The 17,870-nt window shown below is 36.4% G+C and overlaps 2 long non-coding RNA genes across 2 annotated transcripts; both read left to right on the top strand.

Moving 5' to 3' along the window:
* Window positions 1–9,167: 9,167 nt before the first annotated feature.
* LOC130014125 (uncharacterized) lies at window positions 9,168–11,223 on the top strand. The gene is made up of 3 exons (XR_008789117.1): window positions 9,168–9,187; window positions 10,062–10,201; window positions 10,932–11,223. It is a non-coding gene; the product is annotated as an uncharacterized LOC130014125 (long non-coding RNA).
* Window positions 11,224–11,943: 720 nt separating this feature from the next.
* Window positions 11,944–16,228, top strand: LOC126830777 (uncharacterized). The gene is made up of 6 exons (XR_008789116.1): window positions 11,944–12,077; window positions 12,449–12,646; window positions 13,511–13,648; window positions 14,292–14,471; window positions 15,188–15,343; window positions 16,006–16,228. It is a non-coding gene; the product is annotated as an uncharacterized LOC126830777 (long non-coding RNA).
* Window positions 16,229–17,870: the final 1,642 nt, after the last annotated feature.

The following is a 17,870-nucleotide window of genomic DNA, read 5'->3' as shown; positions in this document are numbered from 1 at the left end:
GCGGGGGGTCGTGCATGGGTTTTTTTTCATTTCATATTGGTGCAAAAGTTTTGAAGGTAAGGGTCAGATACAATAAAAACAAAATGGCCACAAATTCCAAGATGGCTGTCAATTCCCAGCTTTCTTTTCGCATTACGCTTCATAACTTTTGTACTATTGAACCTAGAATGGTGATTTTGGTCTCTATACCTGGGTTCGCATGTATGATTAGTCTAATAAATATAAAATAAACATGGTTGGAGCATATCTTCTCTTATATTGAGTCGTACTTCCAAGTAAATTCTTACACAATTGCCTGAAAAAAAAACCTTGAACAATACATTCAGTAAGAAAATGGCTAACAATTTAACCAAGGCTCCTATATACATGTTAGTATTGGAAATTGTTCTAGTCCAGCTAGTCACTTGCACTGACATGTGTACTTCAACTTTGTCGTCACACATTTGTACCTAGAGCAAGTGCGCTTCAAATCCAGGTGGAACACATCCTTGACGAGGGGCAGCGCGGCCCAAAAGGGAAGCAACTTGCCGTACTCTTCCTTCCACCCATGGTTAGTTGGATTGTTGACAAGCATCATGAACATGTGGCGGTTGCCCAGATGCACTCCTTATGAGATGTTGATCGAAAGCGTCACTAGCTGGGGGAAGTCTCTTCACGTTCCTAGTCTTCCGTGAGAACAACCTCAATCGGACGAGGTCCACATCATTATCCTCGTTTGATTCATTGAGTACATCTTACAGACAAAGGTTGTTGCCACTTCGTACAACCTTGGCGATGTCTGGAATGGAGTGTCGACAATAGTTGCAAAATGCTCCATAAGGGATGACACTTCGTGTATCAACGTGCAGCAGGATCGCTTACCCTTGCACTTTACGGAAGAAGTACTGTCTGATCCAGTGAATGCGTGGAAAAGAGCCATGACTTTGCATGTTGTCGTGTCCAGGTATAGAGACCAAAATCACCATTCTAGGTTCAATAGTACAAAAGTTATGAGGCGTAATGCAAAAAAATGTGAAATTGGTAGCCATCTTAGATTTTGGCGGTCATTTTGATATTTCTTTTATCTGAGTGCTTGACACTCGAACCAGAATTTTTCCATAGACCCTTACCTTCAAATTGGTACTGAAAACGAAACTTTTGCATCGGTTTGAAAGTACTTAGTGCTTGGGAACCCCACTATATGTTTTTAGCCAAAATATATCATCAAACCACCCAGTTTGTACGCGGGAAGGTATCTTTAATGATTAAATTGACAATTAATGATTATTATTATGGATGCTGTAAACATAATAGAAAGTGTCATACTTTTTTTTAGACAGGCCCCTTATCTCTAGGAAAAAAATCCCTATATTGTTCTGGCAAATTCTGAACTTCAAATCAAATCATCGGGTAACCTAGCAAGTATAATATATCAATTAAACAAAGGATGTGTATATGTCATAAATTAGTTGGCACCAAAGTAATGTGTAACTGTCATGTTAATAATGACTTACCTGTAAAGTTCTAGTTCAACTTTATTTCGTTTGTTCTTTTTAGATTTTTTGGGTTTTTCTTTTTTATCTGTAGCAGCTATAAATCTAGTTTAGAAAAAATATATGTAATTCAATATATATATTTTATAAAATGAAGAAGATAGCATCTCCACACACACCCCAATCAAAATATTTCATGGGCTACAACTATCCCATAATATTGATCATTACAGGCTATATAAATATTTTATACACAGCCACAAATTTAAATTGATGTCAAGAATAGAAAGATAATTATTTAATCAGACTAAAAATTTTTGGAGCCGCGGTGGCTCCGCTAACTTGGAGATCCCGTGTTCGATCCCGGTGTTGGTCGAGAAAGTGCATCTGGATTTTCCGGCGTGGCCCCCACTTGTCAGTAGTGAAGGACGGAGGACCTGGCAAACCAAGGCCCCGTGTACACATTTGCATGCACGTCGTAAAATAACCCTTTACAGTTAGAATTCGGTACAAGAGTAAGCCATAGTGCCGCTGTTTGGGAAAAATGTCCCTCATAGCACACTGTATGACGCATGCCCGTCTACATTAGCCCAGTCGTTGCAGAAAAGTAGCACGTTAAACCCCATTTCATTTTATTTCTGTATTAAATTACTTTGTTACAGTACGTAATTACCTTACGTGTTTTTGTACACTTCATAATAACATATAGACTGTTTAAACCTACCTTATTGTTGTTAGATTGCTCCCAACATAGTTTTCTGGTCTTGAAAAAAAATCCAAATCTGATTCGGGCGGATCCATTATTAATATTATTATATATGTATTTTTTTTTTAAATTGAATCCACATTCAACAATCCATATCACAACAAACTATCCATTTTCGATTCCCCGTTGACCACCACGCTTAACCAAGCTCCGATATTTTCATCTAGAACGAGCCATAACTACAATCATGTCACAATTACTTTGACGTCACAGTTATTTAACGTCACTGACTGCATTCGTGAGTCTTCGGTTTTTTCACATCACTTCTTTTTGGTCAGCTCAAAGGAATGTAGGATTTGTGAAGTTATATTTATTCTGTAAAACATAGCTTTAGTTCAGAAATATAGTACTGGTTAGGAAAATTTATCTTTTAAAATAACACCTTCTAATTAAAAACCCATTTTAATCCAAGAGTTGATATATGCCCAGTTCTAGTTTTGGTCCACGTTTGTAAGCAATCACCTGTCTAAACGCTTAATAATACAGAAACTGAATTGAAAAATATGAACGTCTTTGCAGAATATCGAATGGATATATGAGCATTGAATTTCATATAAATAGCCAATATATGTTATTCAAAATAAGTTCACGCAAATCTATAATATCGGCGTTCTAAAACAGTCAGTCTACTGTTTTCCCGAAAATGGACTAAGTTTGTTACATATTTTGGACTAAACAACAGATAATAAAATCCCCACGATTAAAATTCCTAATCCACAATAAGTGAAGGTTTGTATTGCCCCGTTTCTACGTGACCCTAAGATTTAAATTACCTATATCCTAAGAGGTAAGTAAATAATTAGAGATTGAGGGCCACTAACAAAGTGATAAACAGACTTTCTATTTCCTATGTTTGTTAAAGTGGTGTGTTTATAGTATCTAGGTGCGTATATAGAAGTATATAAATCATATACTTATAACTTGTCATAAATAATAAAACATAGATAGGTAATGATATTCGACAATATTTATCCACCCGCACGTGAGAAATGCGTCTCTACTATTGATTTAGTATACCCGAACTGAACATCTCCATTTTTCAAATTTTATTAATGCCGTCTATTTTTAGAAATATTTTTAGAAAAATCAATCCAATATGAAATATGCCTAACGAATTAATGATTTATATTTTAAGAAATTAAATTTCAAAGACAAAGAATTGACAAGAAATGAATGGGGTTTACAGTGTAGTCATACAATACTTCGGTTATTATGAGACTGTAAAGGTTATTTTTTTATGGTCTATTGTGCAATGCCAGGGAGGAGAATTTTGAACGGACAGTGGCATTTCCGCATACAGTCGAATTCCAACTGCCAAGGAGTGTTTTACTTGCACGCCAATATGTACACGGGTAGACCTCATTTTTCTAGCCATCTGAACGATTTGTCTCGGGTCTGTAGGAAAAGGTCCAATACCCCATGCGTGTGTATTTTAATCATCGGCAAAATAAGACCAATTAACGTAGGCCTACTAGATAGAGAGTTATAAGGTGGGTTGGCATTTTCCGTTATTTGATATTTTAATACCTCGGGCGCAATCATTTGGTCGCGTCAGATATTACAGAGACACAAGACTGTTTACCCATTTATGCATACTAATCATTCATACTAATCATGTAACTAAGGGTTGTTTTGACATGCATCACATACACAAAAAATAGTTCCCGCGGTAAACGATCAAGGGAGAATAAGCGGACACAACCTCGACGTCGCGATTTGTTTTATTACTGCTCTTAACCCTGGAGCATCATACGCCCCAGCACCTTGAGTGAAGATTATTTCGCCATTTGGACGCTGGAAAACAAAATATTTCATAATAATGTTAATATTACCTTACAACCAAGTGTCTTTAATTATCAAAAAATGCGAATATTTCTGGCCACTCTTCCAAAACATCGAAATATACCTCTTCCTGATCTGTACAGTTGGAGTCGATGGTATTGGTCACATGACAACAACCAATTTCCAGCATTATATTAAATCAATTTATCAAAATTGTTTTCACTGCAGTTGCCATGTGATTGTTATGAAACACTTGTAGTTATTATCTGATTCTTATCAAGAATGATATTTACAATTATAACTGATTCCACACGCGTCTACTAAAAACAAGTCCCCTTGCACTGGTTCACTGAGAATGTTAAGACGCGAAGTCACCAGAGCTCAATTAATACACCAATCGTTAATATCATAGATAATTTCTTCAGAAAGTTCACGAGGACGAACTGGTCATTCTGGATTTACCAAAAGTTAAAATGACGTCAACATGAGACAATGCAGCCAATCAGCCTCAGAAAACACGAAACAAACAATATGTTTATAATAACAGTATAATTATAACAGAGGATACAAAAACATCTTCGCAAAGCCAGGGTTATTCAATACTTAGTGTAGACTGGTATAATTTATTTGATTTCTTTTACACTATAGCCCAATCAAATCGTCGACCGGAATGGTTCCAAACCTTTAATTTAAGAGGTCACCATTATTGTTCGTGTCCAATCAAAAGCTGTCTAATACGATTGTTTGGTTAATGGGAGCTGGTTATCCAGACTTAAGTATCGGTTGATCCAGGCGACCAACAAATAACGAATGGCTTGTTCCATCTGTCCTTCTTTGTGTTTAACGTCCGCTTCCACCGATGGTGATATCGCAGACAAGTTGTCTTATTTTCATTTTTGTTATCTTAGCGCACACGCAGGCAGGAGTTTTTCCTGTGGGAGGAAACCGGAGTACGCGGAGTAAACCCACGAGGTTAAGAAGGCGCCCCTATCTCCTAGTCACATACGCTCATCCCCTAGTCACAGCCGCAAGCCAGAGGTGACCGGCCAGCTAGAAGTCATTAACTCGATTCTGAGTTAATGATTTAATTAAGAACTGGATAATCGAGGCATTGTATATTATCGTAACAACGGTAGCAATGAGAATCGAGATTGCACTATTCTTCTAGCGACAATAACTCCGCTCAAAATAATGTGATTAGACTGAAATTTTTAACACACCTTCTTTTCATTATATATTGTTTAACTATTATAACGAGAACTGTCAACTATTTATAACTTACATAATGCATCTTAAAGTAAAGTGAAATTCTCTGCACTGACTGTGATAATGAAGACGGGCATACGCCATGCAGTGTGTTATGAGAGAATTTGACTCGGACAGCGGCGCTACGGCCTACTCTTATTTCGAATTCCAACTGTCTCTTCCGACAAAGGGGAACCACGGCGAAAAATCCGATGACCTTTCTCGCCCAACATCGGGATTGAACACGGGACCTCCAGGCTAGCGACCCAACGTCTTACTAACTGTGCTATCGCAACTCCCTGCACATTTAAGACTGATAACTATAAGCCAGGCCAATATCCAGCTATCTTTTATGATTATGATAAATGTACTCGTAAAAGGAATTGGTGATTGAGCGCCTGATCGGGAACGTTGCGTTGATATAAGCGACTCTTGCTAAAATTGCAAACAACATCGAAAGTGATATAGTTTTCAAAATAGTATGTCAAATAAGCTATACAACGTTTTTTCATTATTTTGAAGTGTAGGATTTGGAGATTTATTTGATTTTTTTTTACAGTTAAGCAAATTCATATTTATATACTATCCACTGGCTCCTCGTCTATCTTCAACTGTCAAATATTTATTTTACGTTTACCTACCTTCAGACTGACTAGATACACCCTCCTTTTCAGCAACACGGACATAACACATTATAAGGTTGAGAGAATACTCTTCGAAACGTCGCCCAAATAAATCACTTTGTGTTTTAGATTGTTACAAATATCGATGGTTCTTCTCGGCCCACGCCGGGATTCGAACCCGCATCAATCTAGCCAAAAGTCCAGTTCTCCGATCGTTCGACTACCGCGGTCCCCTCATTTTCATATACCGCAATTGTTTGAGTACTTTTGAACTCCAGTTTTCCGTTAGATCAATTTGGAAATCAAACCGGAAGGCTTGACAAACTATCACTTGACAAAACGACTAAGAACTGTTTCGATTAAAGCGGATAGTAATGAACGCTTCTGTATTTATTCGTGTCGAACTGTATGATTTAATTGAAATATATGATTTTTTCTTTCCAATATCCGTTAGAATGTGAACCTCAAAGGATTATTTGGAGTACCGTTAGAATAGTTCATTTATAAATATTGTTATAAATATTTAGATCACTAGGTCTCAGATAAAACACAATGCTCTTTATTAGACTGATATTTAATTTATCTGGTTTAAAGAAGCAGATTCCGATAGTTTGTTTCTTTTTCAATCAGAGTCGATTTATGGTGGAATCTCTTGTTGGTTTTTACGTCGTAGTAAAGCAGTAGTAAGAAGTTTTATTTCAATCCCTTAAAGTGCCGGTGCGTGAAATGATAACAGATGATGACAAACAGTTTAGACGAGAATTCTTGTAACCGTTTAAGTTGACCTATCTGTACGTATTTTATAAGCCAATTAAAGATAAAACATAACTACTTTTCGAAAATTAACTGAAGGGAAAAGTACAAGGTTCATTCATGGCCACAGATGAACATTTTATTTAAGAAAGTGTTATGGGGTGTTCTAACTAGATTAACCCTGTCTCGGCCCTTATAACTCACTCGGCTCTGACTGTCCAGTTTTCTTATAATCATAACTCACTCGGCTCTGACTATTCAGACTTCTTTCCATCTTATAAACCTGTAACGGTAAATTTCTTTGATCTTTGGGGTATATTCTATGCCCGGAATAACTTGCGGTCTGAAAGGCGGGGGAGGCTTTGGATATATGCAGGGAAAGAAAGACTTCAGAAAAAAAAACCTCGACAGAAAAACCTCGACCTACCGGCCTCGGTTTTTCTTTTTCTCGGGTTATTTTCTACAGTCTTTCTTTCCCCAGCATAACCTCAGTCTCGTGCTTTATCCTATACATAACGCACTTGTGACAAACATCTGTGACGTAGACTACATGATTCGCTTATCAAGTAAATTGGTCATTTCCGAGTTTTGCCTTGCATCTAATTCGGAACAGTCAATAGAGTAACAATTATATCTTCAATTACAGTCAAATAATACTTTCCCATTATCCAAAACAGCATGGTACGGAAATTGTTGGAAGAAATATGAATTAGGCAGTAAGCCACTCTGAGTTCATGAACATTGATCTTTCAATTACTAAGAACAATGCAAATGTAGTGTCTTTCGATTTACTTAACATTTGTGCACACCTTCCAGATTTTAAATTATTCACTGCAAGATGGGTGGCATAAACAGACCCATTAAAATTGATCGTCAGCTTAACAATCTCGTCAATATTTTAGTCGTTATTTCACTGGTTACACTAAATCTTTAAAACTTTTAATTTTATTGAGTTATAGCCAACTTTTATGACATTTTCAGAAGTTGCATACTTTGCAGTTTATGAACAAAAATCGATAATTATGTCTAATAAATCACAATAAATTTCAAACATTTAATGCATTTTAATATGTTAATCTATGCATGTGTAAAGAGGTGTCCTGACATGACCTATCTGACCCAAAATGACATTAAAGGTCGAATTATTAACTGAGTAAGAAGAACAAGATTTCCCAGTGTAATAAATTAAATTATCGATCATAAATATAATGCGATAATAAAACCCAACGGTAGTCCTCCAATATGGATATTTATAAATGAGAATGCCACAATATGTTTTAGAGGTGTTAAACCTGTTAAAATCTTTATATTAGAATTTAATTTCATAAAATAGAAATTTGATAACGTTTGATAATATTTTGTGTTATTTTTTTTGTAAAATAAAATATTAATGGAAGATAATACTTTGCTTTTGTAAATTAAATCTCTCTAAATTAAACATACTGCTTAACCCTGTACCCCACAGACTCCCATTTTCCCTATGCCATAAAAAAACTACTAAAATCCAGAATGTAGGGAAAGTGCCACAACATTGTATTCATTAAGACAGTCTTTTAATTCATTTAAGGGTAGACAAAGTATTTTTATAATAAATAATTGTGGTTAAAAGAAGTTTTCTGGTAATTGGATATTTTCAGATGGATAGGAATCTATTTTGTAATAGTAACAACATCTGAATCCGTAACAGGACAGACATATTCCTAGTCTAACCCATTCTGGTATAACAAAAGACTTGGGTGGTAATAATTGTGCACGTTTACAATACAGATTCCAAAACCATACTGGGGCGACTATTATCCTAAAATAGCTAACAATTCTTGAATCACAGTGTGATTTTCTAACCCGGTGCATCCCCTATAGGAACGTACTCAAAAACTCACACAAATCTATAAATGATCTACATGTAAGAATTTTAATTGCGTGAGAAAAATACAACTTTATACTTATCCTTATTTATATCGGATTTTATTGATCTATAAATACATTCAAAATTTATATTTCATAAAATTCAAGTATAGTTGCCAAGGACGCACCTCGGAGAAATGGATATCTCGGTGTTAGTTTTAAAGTTATGGTACTATAAAATGTTTATTGTCCAGAAATAATTGATGTTAGAAGATGCATAATTGGTGAGACAGCATCCCATGATTAACCTTCATACTGTGATTATATCCATGGCTTGCTGTTCTCATGAATAAAACATGTCAAATTTATTTCCTTCGAATATTTTATAACTAAATAGATAATATAAAAGGGGATTAAAATGCTGTATATTTTTGTGTTTAACCATCTCGCAAATCCTCTTTGACGATTCGTGGCTGCAGTTCACCATGGCGGTTAATCTGGTAAGCTCATTTAATATCTTTTGAAGTATCCGTGCATTTTTCGGAAAGATTTTAAATTTTGCAAGATTTAATCCTGGATAAAATGTTCTTAAACTTAATGTTTAACATTTAATTAAGAAAACAAAATCAAATTATTAACGGTAAATAATCTCCCGACGTGGATTCAATCTGCCCATCAAAACTCAGCGAAACTCATAGAAGGTGCTGGCTTTTGAAGACAAATGTTGACAAATTTTCAGTTGATCATATCTTTGTAAATACTGAATGAAACTGAACCATTTTTGGTGGTATCCCTAAAAAGAGATTCAACATTCACAATATCGAAGTTTGCCAGGGAAACAATCCCACCTTTAATGACGTTTATAGACTTTAATTGTAAATATACATGCGTCAGTCGGGTTTTTGATTTTTCTGTTTTCTTGATATGATTAATTCTCCCTATTCAAACACAAATCAACAAATAAACCAGAAAATGGCGAAAATTACGGTCGTCCAATTCAATTACTTAAAAGTCTAACTACCCGTCCTCTGTCCTTTTTTAATTTTACTTGAACTTAGTTAAAATCAATCTTGCCAAGTCAAAGCGTCTGATCATTGCCACTTGCTAAATGGAAGGTCGTTTCATTTTGACACAAACTACTTAATGACTGTAATGTAAATGTAAGGCAAAGTAACAAGGAAAAAGAAACGAACGTAAGGTCTAGTTTTAAATAAATTAAATGTAGTCGGTCGCAAATTTGGATAATAATTCTGCTTGTTAAAATGCCCCGACAATCTATGTATAAAAACGGAAAAGAAACAAAGAAAGGTCCAATTTTAATTAGATAAAGTTTCATCCACAGCAAATGTGAACAACAATTCTGCTTCTTAAGCTGCCTTCACTATATCTATATTTGGGTTTAGTGCTATTCAGTTTAATTGGAATCTGAATAGATTCGGTTTAATTGAGTGTATAGGTGTTTAATTATAGGCCGTTTTAGTTCTTTAAACGTTTAAAAAAAGCCTTTGATCGCCTATGACCGATATTCCATGGGTTTCAAGTGGGTAAACAGTCCTTTTATTTAAACGTTTGTAGATTCTACTAGTACTATTGGTAGTAAATAGTTTGGCTCAGATCCAAGATCATTCCCAGGCCAATTCTAACCAATGTTACCAGTTTATTGATTTGACTCAAATTTACAACCTCCGCGGATCTGCATCAGAAGATTATCCACGGTAAGTATTCACATATATTTACACACTCTATAGGATATGTAACTTCATAAATATTTGGTTGTAAAATAATTTTAAATCAGATAAAGTTTTAATTAGAGCGAAATGGGTTGATGTAGAGGTTAGAGATTTCTTTGTGAGTTTCTGCATACCCAACATTTTTTCCAAGCCCAATATTCCAGAATAAACGTCAAATATAGATTTTCAGATCATACACAATAAACACTTTCAGATCATACGCAATAAACGTCAAATAGACTTTCAGATCATATACAATAAACGTCAAAAATATACTTTCAGATCATATACAATAAACGTCAAATAGACTTTCAGATCATATACAATAAACGTAAAAAATATACTTTCAGATCATATACAATAAACGTCAAATAGACTTTCAGATCATATACAATAAACGTAAAAAATCCACTTTCAGACAATAAGCAGTAAATTGGTCCAAATATTATTATAATCGATCAAATCTGTTGAAAGTTGTGTCCATCTGACACTATTGATTTAAAAAATTTGTAATGTATTGTCGACCCACGACATGTATATCCATCTATTACGGTTTTTTTGGTTTGTATTATTTGTGTAAATTACAATCCAAATAACACTTTTAGCCCTTAACTCTCTCTTTAATTGTATAAAAACGACTTTTCAAATACAAGTAGCTCATGCAAATTTAACATATATCTCGAATTGTGAATTATGTGAATTATTATTTCTATAGAGCTGGCATAGCACAAGAATATGGACGTCGAACAGAATTACAAGAGTTTCTGCAGAACATAATAGGAACGGTAGCCGCGAAGAATGATGCTCCAGATATTAACAAAGTTCCATTTCCGGCGGTCCAAGTACCAGCTCATCGAGTAAATCTCCCACCAAACCAGTCTTCCCGTCCTACAATAAGTTTTGGTCCAAAATATATCCCTACAGCATATGCAGGAGCTGCATATCAACCAAAAAATCCTTATCAGCGTAGAATCAATCCTTATCAACAAATGATGCCACCTCATCAAACACCCCGACAAAATCAGTTCCAACATCGCGTGAACATACCGGGATCTTTTATTGGTAGTCCATCTCAACAGAATCCTCCCAATTACCCCGGAGCCCAGTTAGCAAACCCTTCATATCCTCAGCCTCAACGTCCTGCTTACTACCCAGGAATGGTGCACCCAAACACAGCTCCTAAAAATCCCCACACTCCACAACCTGGAAGCTCTGTTGCTCCTGTTGTTCCTCAGGCAGGTGCCCAGACACCAACTACTAATACTGAACAAAGTAAACCGTTTGCTCGTACCTCAGGTAAACTAACGTATGAACAACTGAGACAATTGGTGGCCCCATACCAAAGACCTAGTCAAAGGTAGGCAAATTAATATAGCCCACTTCTAAACATATTTTTTTATCTTCAATGGCATTATTGGCACAAATGTGAAATGATCTGGGTTTCAGTGCAAATTCCCAGTCACATGTTTAGTTATATAATCTCCATGGTCAATTGTTGTAAATAGTCATTTGATACAAAAAGAAGTATGCTTACTCTTTGTATATGGACCACAGGATTTCGCGTGGTTAACAAATGTTGGATATATAGTTCTGTTGTACACGGTATTATGCTACTGTAATTGGGCGACTTCTATGTATTCTGCTATAACATACAGTTATTTGGATACAAGGACCCTAATAAAAGAGGTTTCAAACATAATATTTATTCTTACGACGTTTTCAGATTCACCGGATACAATCCATATAATAGAACACCTAGATACCAGTATGGTAATGGTCATGTTATTAGAAAAAGATCAAATAGATTTACTTATGCTCAGCTCCGGGCCCTTGTTACTCCATATAACCGGCCTTATCCTACGTAAGTATGACGAGCTAAATAACAAATAATTATAGGGATTGGGATAACTTGCGTATATAGGAGATTATCAGTGTTTTATAGGTAAGTATTATTTTTAGTAAGATCCCATTTGTAGCTGAAACAAATACAGTTTTTGTTTGCGCATGAATCAGTGTATCCAGTCCCATTACTATACAAATTGACTGTACCGATCACTAAAGACAAAGTAGCAAGAAAAAGATAACAGATATCGGATATAATTTTACGGATCAGATCATGGTGAAAAGTTTATTCGAGTATGGTTTGATCTAGTCTAAAGATTAACCCGTGGAGGTGACCATTTACTAAATAATTAATCGACTGTCATTTCATAGTTAGAGAATTATTTTCAGGTATTCTGGAAGATTTGCTTATAACAACAGAAGACGGTTTAGACCTAACAGATACCAAGCTTACCGCCGATACAATGTCGAGCAAACGCCTAGAAATTATAAATCTGAATTAAAGAAACCCATTGTTCAAAGAGCGGTTAAATTGTCTTTTAAACAACTGCGAAAACTTGCAACCCCATACCACCGAGAAACTCGAAGGTAAGTATATTTTTCCTAATTAATACCCAGCCTCATTGCATTGGAACAACATGGGGTGGTGTAACTTGACAAAGAAAAAGTATGTAATATATAAAGTCATTACAAGAAATTCAATCTTAAAATAAAATGTAAATTACGTTTAGTTCTATATCAAATTTGATGCAATACATTGACATCTGATATATTTTCTTTGAAAAGGGTGTTCAGATCAAGTGGTCTAATGCCTGTTTGGCAAGTTGCTTCGGGAAGACTTGCTTTTGATATCACCCTCAGTGGAAACGGTTAAACCCTAATTAGTAATAATAATAACCTATAACACACACTTAATTTAGTGGCTGTTTTCCATAAGTACATGTTAAAGTGTTTTGTTTTATATATCCCGTTACTAAATGCCTCTAAAAGATTAATAGCAGTAAGTATCTTATTAACTAATAAAATTACCTGCATTGGTATCCAGGGCATCGTTTTATGGAAATTTTAAAACCCGGGTGCATATAGGTTTAAAGAGTAATTTCGCTTGGATTACGGTTTATAATAGGCCTGGTTATAAGCGTGGTTTTTGTGGGTTTATGATTGTATTAGGACTAGTTGATCATTATACATCGAACTATCTGGCCGAACTCGGTTTTGGTAGGAAATAGAATAGATTACAATGTAATATAAACCAGAAGAAAAAATCAAAGGAAATCATTATTTAATGTTAATTAGATAGTAAGTAATGGGATCTGTGCCTTGAAGATAGTTATAATGATTCCACACTAAATGGAATATAATATCCTATCATTATTAAGAAGCATATTGACGACGACAAAATATCGATTAGTAAAGACAGTTGATTATAAAATATGTTTTGAACTATTTTAGATATCCTGGCTACAGACCATATAATAGAACACCTAGATACCAGTATGGTAATGGTCATGTCATTAGAAAAAGATCAAATAGATTTACTTATGCTCAGCTTCAAGCCCTTGTTACTCCATACAACCGGCCTTATCCTACGTAAGTACGGCCATTTACAACATCGTTTTACAAACGAAAATTCGCATATTTATATATTAATAACACCAATTCGGATGAATACGGTTTAAAAAGAAAATTGTGTATACACTGGACCTCAATTTTTTTGTACCACTCGAAAGACTTACCCTCCGCAGTAATCCTTCATGCAAATGGGAATTGTACTTTTAAGTATGTTGATGTTATGGTTATTTCGCTTGTAAATAATAAATAACTTGAATTCTTCCCAAATAAACAATATCTATTGAAGAGCAGTATGCGCGAATAGCAATACAAAAAGCCCCCCCCCCCCCAACCAACTCTGTAATCATGAAGAAATACTGAGCACCCACGAGTATAAACTCTGATTATGGCTCGAAGTTTATAGCTACTACTTAAAACAAAGATCGGTCGTATTATTTCTGTTATGTCGTCTTTTTTGGTATATCAGTTTTTTTAATTTTGAGTGAACCTGTATCCTTACAGGCCCGGGACTGTACAGCGCAATGGACGCTTACGGCTGGCACCCTCATCCATTCACTTGATTTGATATTTGTTTATTTGTTTGCAATGTCTATCTTGTAGATTTGTGTGTAGTGCGGCCCTCCTGCACCTAATATTAGATATAATCATGCATTCTTTTTAGTTATCCTGGAGCCGTTGCTTACAATCGCCAAAGTGGATACACACCCTACAGATATGGAGTTCATAATGGATACAGCCCGTATGCAAATAATTTTAACCCTTACACTGCTAGAAGTTTGACCAATCTCAGATTTGCCGCTCAAGGATATCATTACGGTTCTCCTCATTACCGCCATAAAAGGTAATGATATTTTATTCACTAGTCCTGGGTTCAATCCCGATGTTCGCCACAAAAGCTCCCCTGGATATTCCTGCGTGCCCCCACCACCATCCGTGATGAAGGACGGGGAGCCTGACAAGGGTAGTGCCTAGTCGTTTGGATGGGACGAAAAACTGAGGCCACGTAAAAACAACCTTGGCAATTGCTACCCGGGCAGCATTAGCTCGGTTGGTGCAGAAAAGTAGAATGTTAAACCCCATTTTATTCATTATAAATCTACTAGAAGTAACTGGAATGCCAGTGTGGACCGACAAGAAACTTCGGACATTTTCAGGAATGGTTTCCCACTCGCTGCGTACACGCAAAAGAAGCCATGACGGTTCGAATTTAAAGAAAATATCAGACTGATAATCCAGTAAGCATCAGAAATCTCCAAAATAAGACGATTTAAAAAGTTGACGAAAAATTATCACAGATTTTCAGCGAATCAATATTTTGAAATTTGATTCCCCAGCTGTACATGGCAAGGAGTAGGGTCGCCTGTCCAACGTGGGTTTTCTCCTGGTCCTCCGGTTTCCTCCCACTGCTTAAGACCGCTACGCGAAAGCGAATTGTTGAAATAAAATTGAACCATGTGTTAGTCCCGAAATGACCTAGTTTGTGTCGAGTGGATGTTAAACCCCATTTCTCCCTCTCTCTTATTTTGAAATTTATTCATATTGTTTTCTATTTGAAAGATCGTATCGTGTAGAACCACAGATGATGAAAATGGTAGAACCTATTGGTGAAGTATGTCCAGCAACTATGAACGATCTTCGTGTATTCTCAGCTTATAGTGGAAATTGTTGGGTTATAGAACCAACTCAACAGATGATTAAATACGCTACATGCGGGTGAGTCTAAACATTCCTTAATATTTGAATTATTGACGAATCTCTCATCTGTTGTTCAATATGAGTTTAACAGTGAAAATTATTCTTTAGTAAATTTATATTTTTTGTATAGCTTTCATTTGATATTTATGGATTAAGACTAGTGATTACTTCCCCCGATCTCTCGTGGTGGTGCTTCCCCTGATCTCGTGATGGTGCTGCTCATGATCTCTCGTGATGGTGCTTCCCCTGAACTCATGGTAGACGAATGCAGCGCGTCTGTAGCAACTCTATTTCTGCCTTTCCCCCGGTTTGGAATGGCATGTTTTACTTTTTTGTCTAAAATCGAAGAAGTGTGTTTATTTTTGACCAAGTTTTAGCGATTTTGAGGCGGAAGGGTCTGGAAGTAAACATGGATGAATTAAGGAAGTCGCGTACAAAAAAGAAGCCAGTAAATATTCTGCTATGCCATTTGCAGTTATCTCCCATCACATCGAGGACAAGTTAAATTCCCGAATACCAGGTTTTAGTGCAAATCCTCGTACGATTTTTGTCTCAAAAGATTTCAGACGAATTTTGTTTTATTGTCTTAGTTACATTGATTTCCTGATTTTAATCACAGACGAATATCTAGATAACCCTTGAATAATCATTTTCATAGTTTCCTATAACTTGTATTTCAGTCATGATGAATGTGAGAGCTGTAAGGTTTCTGGAAATGGAGTAAGTAAATGTACAGAGAATTACAGTTGGGTATCAATGTGGGCTTATTGTGATAATTTACCACAGGACAAGAAGATCAGAGAAATAGAATTATATTTACCACAATCCTGTAGCTGTAAATCTTACCAGTGTTAAAACACGTTTATTGATGGACTTGATCTAATCATGTCCCAATCCTCTTAGTTAGACTACATTAAATGTAATAAAACATGGTCAATTTGAATTTCGGTTGTTTGTGTTTTTATTACTAACAATTCTTTAATTTCCGGAATGTTTGTCTGTGTGGAAACCAAGGTTTACTTACTAGTTAGTGCAACGGGAACCGCACTACACGCCAACAAAACAGATATGACAAACCCGCGGACAAGACACAAACTATACAGACATAAAAAAAAACCCCAAAAACTAAATCATGTGAATGGATTCGGGGACCAGCAGGAAGCAGCCAATGCGATTTACAGTCCCTGGCATGGAATCATACAGGCTTCACTCAAAATGATAAACTAACAATAAAACAGCCCCCCCCCCTCAAAAAACAAAACAAAAAACCACACAAGAAAAAGGTAATCCTATCGTGACGGTGGTCAATTGCTGAATGACGTTTCTTGATGCCAGTTGTAACGAGTTTACACGTAGAACGTCAAACAATTAACAGTAATAAGGAAAACGCTAAAAAATTAATAGTCGTGAGAAAACAGGAGGGGTGATATTTTTGGACTGACAAGCGTTGTAACAATGAAGACAGCCTTTACATTTTTAAGTTGACCTGCTACTAAAGAAAAGAATGGCCCTGGTCTGATAGGGGGTCTGGCTGAAAAGTTCTAAGCCTGCAAAGGATAGATCAATTGGGTTGAAACAAGGCCTCTAACAAGTACAATCATTGCATGAATCATAGACATAAGAACTGCAACTTTTGTGTTATTATTGTCTTTGTACCAGGCCATTTTGTGAACATATCCACAGAAATTACCAGAAATGGACAAAACTAGCTATAGGCCAGTCATGAAGTACCTGCAATTGAAAGGACTAACCCCAACACAGATACATGCCGACATGGTCTCCACTTTAAGGGATGATGCCCCTTCCATTTCCACGGTAAAGATATGGGCTGTGAAATTTAAACATGGCAAAGGGCCTTGACGATGATTCGCGTCCTGGAAGGCTATCAACAGCAACCATTCAATAAAACATTACTGATCTACGATGGACCCCTCGACATATTGCCAGTGTTATGTGCATCTTTCATGAGAGGGTTGAGCACATTATCGCCAAATAGTTAGGAATGACAACAGTTTCTTCAAGAAAGGTGCCAAAACTCTTGACTGTGGATCAGAAACATGTCAGATTCCTGACGACCCGTGACAATCTGCACCGCTCTGAAGGAGATCCTGGTAATTTTTTAGTCAGAATGGTAACCAAGGACGAAACCCGTTTCCAAAAATTAAATAGAAACTAGCCAGTCGTCATTTTCCTAGTAATGATGACGTCATGTCAGCTGAAAGGTGGCTGAAGAAAATGCAGGCCCGTAGCCAGCTTGCTTGCTTCGGAGGGGCAGTGAGGTTTTTAGGGGGGGGGGGCACAGCCGGCACAGTCTACAGCATTGCCCCCCTCTGGCTACGGGCCTGAGAAAATGTGGTCCTGACCTGCATCCAGGCCGGTTGGTAAAAGTGTAAACACCTCGAAGGGGACTACGTAGAAAAATAAACGGAAACCATCGACTTTGTAAAGGACTTTCACAGACAGGCTTAGAACTTTTCAGCCAGCCCACCTAGCTACAAAATTATACACGAGTTATGTCCCTTCCCTATGGCAACTGGGGATAGGA

This window comes from Patella vulgata, chromosome 8 (genome assembly GCF_932274485.2).
Source record: "Patella vulgata chromosome 8, xgPatVulg1.2, whole genome shotgun sequence".
NCBI classification, from domain to species: domain Eukaryota; kingdom Metazoa; phylum Mollusca; class Gastropoda; family Patellidae; genus Patella; species Patella vulgata.
The sequence above is the reverse complement of the archived record's forward strand: the minus strand, read 5'-3'. Positions and strand labels throughout refer to the sequence as shown.